This window comes from Triticum aestivum, chromosome 3A (assembly GCF_018294505.1).
Source record: "Triticum aestivum cultivar Chinese Spring chromosome 3A, IWGSC CS RefSeq v2.1, whole genome shotgun sequence".
NCBI classification, from domain to species: Eukaryota; Viridiplantae; Streptophyta; class Magnoliopsida; order Poales; family Poaceae; genus Triticum; species Triticum aestivum.
The window spans coordinates 82,694,877-82,705,339 of NC_057800.1; positions in this window are offsets into that span (position 1 = coordinate 82,694,877).

A 10,463-nucleotide genomic window follows, 5' to 3' on the forward strand; every position below is an offset into this window, starting at 1 on the left:
CCGTAAATAGCAACAATCCTTAGGGAAGGCTTTATGTGAAACACGACACAAGATAACTCCAACGAAGAGGTTGATGGATTTAAAATACCTCATTCTTAACAACATGTGTATCATGAAACATGAACTCAAGTTATCAAGAATGACATAATACCACCTCCAATGATACGGAAGAAAGAATTGCACTCCGGATAGCAAGAAGAAGAATGCTAGAGCTCCTCTGAAAAGAATCTTGATGAACACTTCGAGAAGGAATCAAATCCTTGATGAACCATCATGTAGAACCTTCGTGAGAACTCCGGTAATAAAAGGATGATCAAAAGGAAGTGAAGGATGAAAAGAATAAGATTGAAACCTTGCAATGATTAGATGGAGCTTTGAAATGATATAATTGAAATAACTTGGAGCTTCGTAAAAGAAAGATTAACCAAAGCGATCAAGAAACTATTTGTCATGAGCAAACTCCGGAAGAAAAGATTAACATACGGATGGAATAAGAATAAGAATTACATTATGCTTAACCTTCACCAATTTAATAGATGACAAGCAATGGATTTGGCACACTACTTATTCTCGTAGAAAGGATTAAGAGAGATATGGCGCAAACTTGAGAAAGTCTTCAACGATCCATCGGTAGAATTTGAAAAGCACGAATGCATAGATATGATACACGAAGGAAGAAAACTCTTGAACGAACCACCGTAAGAATTGAAAAGAACGAACATGAAGACACACCGGGAAGAATTAGCAATTAAACGAAGATGCTTGAGAGAATTTAGATACAAGAGGACGAATATGTCACGAGCTTAATAGAGAATATTTGAATGATGTACCGGTAAGATTTGGGGAACGAGAGCTGAAAGCTGAGAATGAATAACTCTGAGATGATGGACTCCGGATAACAAACTAAGAAGACTCTTGAATTGCTTCGGATGGACGAAAAGAATTCTCACGGTCAAAACAATTACGAGAGGATGGCAACAAGCTAGAATCACGAATCTTGAAGAGAATGGAGCAAGATTAAAGAGAAACTCTTCTTCGGTATTCAAAATCCGAGAATGACAATGAGAAGCACCGCCATGAATTATTTAGACACTTCGAAATGAAGAAAAGAGGAGAGGTTGAGCCAAAGATGAAAAGAATTTGAAAGATCTTGGAGAAAAACACACCTGACTGATGAAGATTCATTGTTATGTCAAACTTTGAAAGATTTGAGAATAGCTCCGGTAAAATAAGAAGAGTCAGGTAAGATCCTGGGAAAAGACCTGTGGATTAGGGCCCACTCAAAAGAAACACCGTTGAACAATTTAAAAGAAAGATTGCACCGGTTGAATTAAATGGCTTGAGTGAGATAACAGACTCAAGATATCTTGAACACTTCGGAACAAATGAATAGTGAAGAGTGGATGATTATGAGGTGCACCGGCATGGGAAGGTATTTGAAATGAGGAAAAAGGATATGATCAACACCAAAGCTTGATTTGAATACGCCAGAGAAGAAAACGAGTGATGAGAGACGAACTTGAATCTTCATTAGCATCTTCTGAGAATCAACGGATAAGAACATTGACGGAAAAGAATGGAGAGACTTCCCATCAATAAGATGGATACTCGATTAAGAAATCTGAGTCCTTGAAGAAAACAAGGGAGGGAGGGTGGGAAAAACAAAGACAATTTGAAATGGATGAAACGAACACCGTTGAGAAAGCTGAGGTTGAATCTTGCAAATGTTGAAAATGGACGGATCCGCTTGAAGAGAAGCACACCGGTTGAAAAGGATTGACATGGCAATCTCGATTATCATGAAGGATTAGTGTTTGCATCGGAGTATGAGAACACCATTTGGGGAAGGTATGGAATCAAACACTTGACATCGAAGCAACTCGAATACCACAACTCAAAACAAAACAAAGGATTGACTTGCAAAATAAGCCGGCACAAACATATGATAGAGATTTCGTCCGAAGTTTTCATGGTGGGGCCTACACGGGCTCGATCGTACAGCACCATCATGTACAAGGCAGTGCACATGACATACGAAGCGTCCCCGAGTCGGCATAGCCAAGGACTCTTTAAGACACAACGAGACCACTGTAAAACCGACCGTGGATAGGCGGACCACTAGATGTCGAACCCCAATTTCATATCATACATCTAACGGAAAGATATCCTAAGAGCTACTTGAATTCCCACTTATAAACTCCCGAAATTTTCCGGTTATGCAATCAGGTGTTGCGGATACAGGGGAAGCATAATATCTCACCCAAACTAGCAAATCCTACATCCAGCTGTATCCATCCTTCAACACATAACTAAGAAACCTTCGGAAATCGTCTACCTCAACCTTCGAAAAGCATCTGTTATACAAGTTATGGCAATACTCCCGAACTCCCGCCCCAGTACTGGGTGGCGTCGAGGTTATCTCACCAACAACTGCATAAAAGAGATTTTTGATGTCGGCGTACTAAACTCAGGTATTCCAGAACTGCAACGATAAAATTGTGACGACAACACCTTGGAGCTCAACTCCCCGGGACACTGCCACAACCCCTAAATGACATGAGGCACCAAGAACAATGTTCTCGTCACAAATCCATCGGAACGATTCCAAGATACCCGCGTGATCCTAAAAAAATTTAGTGAAATTTGAGAAGAGAAGAGTCAAAACTCTATGTCAGGATGCCTTACCAGAGCGATGAAGGGATTGGGGAGTAAAAAGAATTCCTAAACTCTCCGATATATAATTCCTAAATGACTCAAAACATTTTTCTAGACTCAACTCGTCCGCTAATTCGATCAAGCAGTGGGGGCTCCTAAGGTCGGGGAAGGCTCTGATTACCAACTTGTCACGCCCTCGATGCGGCTATATCTCCCACGTGTCGAAGCACGACTTAGAGGCATAACCGCATTGAAAGCAATGTCGCAAGTGAGGTAATCTTCACACAACCCATGTATTACATAAGGGAAAGAGATACATAGTTGGCTTACAATCGCCACTTCACATAATTACATGAATAAAGCATTGCATCATCCAAATACACTCAAGGTCCGACTATGGAACCAAAATAAAAGAAGAACCCCAAATGCGACAAGGTCCCCGATCGACCCCAACTGGGCTCCACTACTGATCAACTAGAACGAAACAACACAAAGGACAAGATCTTCATCGAGCTCCTCCTGAGCTTGGTTGCGTCATCTGCATGGTCTCATCGACACCTGCAAGCTGGTTTTGGAAGTATCTGTGAGTCACGGGGACTCAGCAATCTCGCACCCTCGCGATCAAGACTATTTAAGCTTATGGGTAAGGTACAAGGATGAGGTGGAGCTGCAGCAAGCGACTAGCATATATGGTGGCTAACTTATACGCAAAAGAGAGCGAGAAGAGAAGGCAAAAGCACGGTCGAACAACTATGATCAAGAAGTGATCCTAGGACAACCTACGTCAAACATAACTCCAACACCGTGTTCACTTCCCGGACTCCGCCGGAAAGAGACCATCACGGTTACACACGCGGTTGATGCATTTTAGTTAAGGTCAACTTCAGGTTTTCTACAACCGGACATTAACAAATTCCCATCTCCCCATAACCGCGGGCACGGCTTTCGAAAGTTCAAAACCCTGCAGGGGTGTCCCAACTTAGCCCATCACAAGCTCTCACGGTCAACGAAGGATATTCCTTCTAGCGGGAAGACATGATCAGACTCGGAATCCCGGTTACAAGACATCCTCGACAATGGTAAAACAAGTTCAGCAAGACCACCCGCTGTGCCGACAAATACCGATAGGAGCTGCACATATCTTGTTCTCAGGGCACACCGGATAAGCTAAGCGTACAGGAGCCGACGTAACCCAAGTTGCCAAGGGATGGCCCTACACGGTGCTCTGGGTTGGACCAACACTCAGAGGAGCACTGGCCCGGGGGTTTAAAATAAAGATGACCCTTGGGCTGGCCTAACCCAAGGGAAAAAGAGGCTAGGTGGCGAATGGTAAAACCAATGTTGGGCCTTGCTGGAGGAGTTTTATTCAAAGCGAACTGTCAAGGGGTTCCCATTATAACCCAATCGCGTAAGGACCGCAAAATCCGGGAACATAACACCAATATGACAGAAACTAGGGCGGCAAGAGTGGAACAAAACACCAGGCATAAGGCCGAGCCTTCCACCCTTTACCAAGTATATAGGTGCATTAATTAAATAAGATATATTGTGATATCCCAACAAAATATCCATGTTCCAAACATGGAACAAGCTCCAATCTTCACCTGCAACTAACAACGCTATAAGAGGGGCTGAGCAAAGCGGTAACATAGCCAAACAACGGTTTGCTAGGACAAGGTGGGTTAGAGGCTTGGTTCAACAATATGGGAGGCATGATAAGAAAGTGGTAGGTATCGCAGCATAGGCATAGCAAAAGAGCGAGCAACTATCAAGCAAAGATAGAAGTGATTTCGAGGGTATGATCATCTTGCCTGAAATCCCGCAAGGAAGAAGAACGAGTCCATGAAGAAGATAAACGGACGTAGTCGAACGGATCCTCACAATGCAACGTTACCAGAAACAACCCGAAGAAGCAACACCGGAAAGAAGCAAACAACATAGTAAACAACCACCACATAACATGGCATGATGCACAATCAAGTATGATACATGTCCGGTTTAATGAAGCATGGCATGGCAAAGTGCACAAGCAACCATACAAATTAAGTGGAGCACAATATGCAACGGAGTTGCATATTGCCAAAACACCACATAACGTATTTAGTTCGATCTTGTTTATGTACCCAACAATATTAAATGTTGTTAGCATGGCAAGAGGTGAAGCATGATGAAACTATCTAATCTAGGCAAGTTTAAATGAGGCCAGAACAACAAAACAACAAGTCCGGAAACTCCTCATATGCATATATTAGGTTTGGTACTGTTCTGCCCTAAACATAATTTTAGAGTTATTAAACATTCAAAACAAGCACACCATGTTAAACTAGGCATTTTCCCACCCCATTTACATATAAAGTTTATTAAAATCTGAGTTACGGTTATTTAGTTATGAAATAAAGCATTTTAACATGGCATAGGAGCAAATTTACGCAAACAGCATTTTAAGCATTTTAAACATGGATGAAAATGACATATTATGAAACTAGACAGAATTCTAAGCAACTTCCATATTAAGTTTGTTTTAATCCGATGCACGGTTTGTGAGTTATTATATGCATGTTGTCTAGGAACTTTTCTGTAAAACAGCAGTTTTCTGGAAAAAAAAATAGACAAATTCGTAGAACAGGAAAAAAAACTTCACTGGGCTGAATCTAAGGAGAGGCCTAGTAAGGCAATAGGCGCAACATAACTATCAGACGCACAGGCACAGAATAGCGGAGGGGCTGGGCTATGCTCACATCGGGCCATGGGCCGAAAGTGGAGAAGCGGCTGGGCTGGATCTGGTGACAAGAAGACGTTGCTGGGCCTTGGGCACCGCTGGGCCTCGTGCAGCGGTCAACGCACGCAGGCGACGCGTGGGGTGTCGAGGCAGAGGCGCCATCCTCCTCTGCCCGAACTGCTGCTGCATCGATGCAGCGAAAGAGACCCGCGGCTGGAGGGGCTTGGCGCTGCGGAACTTCGCAGGGATGACCGAATCCAGGGCGGGGAGGCTCGACGGGAAGCAGGGGCGGCTGAAACTGGGCAAGGACGGCGTTCTCTGGTGAGGCGCCAGATCCGGCGGCTGCGAGGGAGCTCCTGGGGCTGTCCATGGTGGCCTGCGAATTTTATGGAGAAGAGAGACCACATGTGAGAGAGGAAACTAGAGGGAACGAGAGAAGAAGGGAAGGAGAAGCAGTGAGTGGGTGCGGGGTCCGGCCTGATGGAGGTGGTCGCCGGCGGGGACGCGGGTGCAGCTCCGGCAAGGTTGCTGCAGGGCCGAACAAGTTGAGGTGGTCGGGGCCTCGCGAGCTGCTCGGGGTGAGGAGGTGGGCACTGGGAGATACGGTTGGATGGATGGATCGATGGAATGCACTAGTTGCGCGAGGGGATCGAGGAGGATCGGGCGAGGCGATCCCAAGGTGGGATGCGACCCGATGGCGGCGGTGGAGGGACAAAGTTCCTAATTTTTAGGGTTGGACTAATACATATATAGCATGTGGATACTTGGGTAGGGGCTAATCCGTCCCTCCAATAAAATCGAGCGGTCGAGAAAAAAAATATGTTGGGAAGTCCAATTAACAAAATGGAGACGTTTTGTAGATGTTTGGGGATGATCCGGACACCGCGGTAACGACTGTCCGGGTCGGGTCCGGGACAGATTTCGGACGCGCACGTGAGGGGTTCGGTGCACTGTGCAGAGAGGGTTTCGGACCGTGTGGTCGCATCGGACAACTCCAGAAGCGAAGAGGGGAAGGAGGATGGACTAGGTGGGCTGTGGCGAGACTGCGAGGGGGAGAAGAGAGAGAGGGCCCGACATCTGTTTCCGGAGACCGAAAACGTCCGACGTTAGACCGGCTACTATTGCCGCTATATTTTAACGGTTGGGCTATCAAACGAGCTCCGAATGCGATGAAACTTGACAGGCGGTCTATCTACACTAAAATAAGACCGCACGCCAACTTTCAACCCATTCCGAGAACATTTTCCGGCCACTTATAAAATAATATTTCGGACGTGCCGCGGGCGCGTGCAAGTGTGGTTGGGCTCAGAACGGACAACGGAGAGAACGGGGAGGCCGGGACAGATGCAAGTTTTGAAAACATGATGATGCAATGCACATGATGACATGATGAAATGCAATCACGCAAGCAAATGACATGGCAACGCCGGCGAACAACTGGAAGACACCTGGCGCAACGGTCTCGGGGCGTTACACATGGCCCTGTTATGTGTATTTGCAGCTCAAGATGCCGGGTCACAAGGGGACAATAACGTTTCACGGAAACCGTAAAATTGCTTTGGAATGCGTGGAAGGAGATGCGGCTTACGCAGAGTCGGTTTGTGCCACCGAGGAGCTGAAGTATTATAAGGACAATGTTGATCCGGCGGACATGACTCCATTAAAGAAGCCAACAATGGAGCATGATCCGGCCCTGAAGTTCAAATCGGCAGCAGAAACTAAGCTTGTTGACTTCCTACCTGGCGATTCATCCAAGCAGTTCAGCATCAGTGCCAACTTGGATCCGAAATAGGAAAGCGCGGTCATCGAGTTCATCCATGAGAATCGGGACATTTTTGCATGGAAGCCCTCTGACATGCCAGGTGTACCGAGGCAACTCGCTGAGCACACCCTTAATGTGGATCCTAAATACAAACCGGTGAAACGGTTCCTCCGCCGGTTTAATGAAGAAAGACGCAAGGCGATTGGAGAAGAGGTAGCCAGGCTCTTAGCAGCTGGCTTTATTGTTGAAGTTTTTCACCCTGAATGGCTTGCCAATCCGGTGCTGGTCCTTAAGAAATACGGCACCTGGCGCATGTGTGTGGATTACACAGATCTTAATAAGGCTTGTCCAGCAGATCCTTTTGCCCTCCCCCGTATTGATCAAATTATTGATGCTACGGCGGGTTGTGAGCGTTTAAGTTTTTTGGATGCATATTCTGGCTATCATCAGATCAAAATGGCAGTTAAGGACCAGGAGAAGACGGCATTCATAACTCCCTTTGGAGCCTTCTGCTATGTGTCTATGCCCTTTGGGCTCAAGAGTGCCCAGGCAACTTATCAACGGTGTGTACAAAATTGTCTTCACAAGCAGATTGGCAGTAATGTACATGCTTACGTGGATGATATCGTGGTTAAGTCCAGGGAGAAGGAGACTCTGGTTGACGATTTGAAGGAAACCTTTGTTAACCTGAGGACGTACAAGATGATTCTTAATCCGGCCAAGTGTGTCTTTGGTGTACCGGTAGGCAAGTTATTGGGTTTTCTGGTGTCCAACAGGGGAATTGAGGCTAATCCGGAGAAGATCACAGCCATCACCTCCCTGGCTAAACCGAAGTGTATCAATGATGTTCAACACCTGGCAGGCCGGATTGCTGCATTAAGCCGGTTTATCAGCCGCCTTGGTGAGAAGGCAATCCCTTTGTATCAGATGTTGAAGAAGATGGATCAGTTCGTCTGGAGTTCCGCTGCTGATGAAGCGTTTGAGGACTTAAAGCGGCAATTGGTCAATCCGCCTGTGCTCGCCGCTCCCGTTGACATGGAGCCGTTATTACTATATGTTGCTGATAATGCTCGTGCGGTCAGTGTGGCTATTGTGGTGGAGCGAAAGGAGACAGGTAAGGAGCATCCAGTTCAATGTCCGGTCTATTATATCAGCGAGGTACTCATTGAGTCCAAGAAAAGGTATCCGCATTGGCAGAAGCTAGTATACGGAGTTTTTATGGCAAGCCGAAAGCTTAAGCAATACTTTCAAGGGCACCCAATTACGGTGGTCAGTTCTGCTCCTTTGGGGGATATCATCCAGAACCGGGAAGCGACTGGCCGGATTGCCAAGTGGGCTATAGAGCTCAGGCCGCACGGATTGAAGTATGTGCCTCGGACGGTGGTTAAGTCTCAAGCACTTGTTGATTTCATCAATGATTGGACGGAACTGCAAGCACCTGAAGAAAAGCCGGATCACACATATTGGACCATCCATTTTGACGGATCCAGGCAATTGGAAGGCTCGGGGGCTGGAGTCGTATTAACTTCCCCACGAGGTGATAAGTTTTGTTATGTTCTCCGCTTAATGTTCCCTTGTACTAACAATGCAGCTGAGTATGAAGCCTTGCTCCATAGTCTCCGAATGACTAAGGAGATGAATCTAAGTCGAGTTAAGTGCTTTGGTGACTCAGACCTCGTGGCTCAACAAGTATCTGGCACTTGGGATTCCAAGGACCCACTCATGGCAGCGTATCGTCGTGAGGTGGATATTATTGCAGGTCACTTTAAAGGCTATCAGGTGGACCACGTGGACCGGCGGAAGAATGAAGCGGCAGACGCTCTAAGCCGGCTGGGCTCTCAGCGCAAACCGGTTCCGCCCAATGTTTTTTTCCGATGTGCTGCATAACCCGTCGGTCAAGCTCCCTGGTGAAGCGGATTTGGCTATTCCTGATCCGGAGGCTCAATTGGTGGCAGCTCTTCATGTCATTCCGGATTGGACGCTTCCTTATCTGGCGTACATGAACCGGGGCGAGCTACCAGAGGATGAGACTCTAGCTCGACAGATAATCCGGCGGTCCAAGTCCATGACTATTGTCAATGGTGAGTTGCATCATTGCAGTGTATCAGGGGCGTTTCAACGTTGTGTGTCTCCTGAAGAAGGCTGTGAAATTTTGCGTGAGATCCACGAAGGAGATTGTGGTCACCACGCTGGTTCAAAATCTTTGGTAGCTAAAGCGTTTCGCCATGGCTTCTATTGGTTAACTACTCATGCTGATGCGGAGGATCTGGTCAGATGATGTGACGGTTGCCAAAAAATTTCAAGACGTGCTCATGTGCCGGCTCAAGAATTGAGAATGATTCCAATTACTTGGTCGTTTGCAACTTGGGGGCTGGATGTGGTTGGGCCTTTCAAAAGGTCCAAAGATAATAAGACTCACCTCTTGGTGGCGGTTGACAAGTTTACAAAGTGGGTGGAGGCAGAACCTGTTAGCAAGTGTGATGCAGCCACGGCGGTTCAGTTCATCAAAAAAGTGATTTTCCGGTTTGGCTTTCCACACAGTATCATCACAGATAATGGTACCAATTTGTCCAAGGGTGCCATGAAGGAGTTCTGTGACCGGGAGCACATCCGGCTTGACGTTTCATCCGTAGCACACCCACAGTCCAATGGTCAAGCAGAAAGGGCTAATCAAGAGATTTTGAGAGGCATCAAGCCCCGGCTTATGGTTCCTTTGTAGAGAACACCGGGTTGTTGGGTAGAAGAATTACCATCTGTGTTATGGAGCATCAATACCACACCCAACAGATCAACAGGATACACACCATTCTTCATGGTCTATGGAGCGGAGGCGGTTCTCCCCAGTGATATCCGTCATGATTCACCTCGTGTGACGGCTTATGTTGAAGCAGACAACAAGACAGCACGGCAAGATGCTTTGGACCGATTGGATGAAGAGCGTGACATAGCAGTTGCTCGCTTAGCGATTTACCAACAGGATCTTCGTCGTTATCACAGTCGCCGAGTTAAAACCAGAACCTTTCAAGAGGGAGATTTGGTGCTTCGGCTCATCCAAGACCAGACTAATTTGCATAAGCTATCCCCACCTTGGGAGGGACCTTTTGTGGTCAGCAAGAATCTGCACAATGGGTCATACTATCTGATCGATATTCGAGAGCATAAAGACTCACGTACATCAGAGGAAGAGACCAACAGGCCGTGGAATATAGCTCATCTTCGGCCTTACTATACCTGAGCCATTGGCTCCACTTATGTACATATTACGATGATGTATATATTATGATTAAATATAATAAACCGGAACCTCAGCTAAAGCGGGGTATCTGT